Genomic DNA, 450 nt, shown 5'->3' on the forward strand with positions numbered 1-450 from the left:
GAACTGAACTTCAATAATCCCAACTTTTTCTTAGGAAATAAATAGGATTCGAAGGTCAAACTAATTAGTCCCTTGACTTTTTTTTGTTTTAGCAAAGGTTAACTAAGTGGAATTTAGATTCAACTTTCATTATTGTTGAGAGAGATAACTAAGTTGGACTTCCAATTTCTCTTACCTTGCCAGAAGTTTGCTTTACAGTATTTATTTATTTTAATTTCCATCTACTTTACTTGTCATTTAAATCACTTGCTTCTCACCTTCTAAACCCCGATTACAACCTTTATAGCCAATAATAAGAAAATACTTCCTTGCAGTTCCTTGAGAAGACGACCCGAGGTTTGAATACTCGGTTAACAATTTTTAAAGGGGTTTGTTACTTGTGACACCCAAAACATTTGTACGAAGGGATTTCTGTCGGTTTAGAGACTATATCTACAACGCGACTGTTTT

Source organism: Arachis ipaensis, chromosome B04 (genome assembly GCF_000816755.2).
Source record: "Arachis ipaensis cultivar K30076 chromosome B04, Araip1.1, whole genome shotgun sequence".
Classification (NCBI taxonomy): Eukaryota; Viridiplantae; Streptophyta; class Magnoliopsida; order Fabales; family Fabaceae; genus Arachis; species Arachis ipaensis.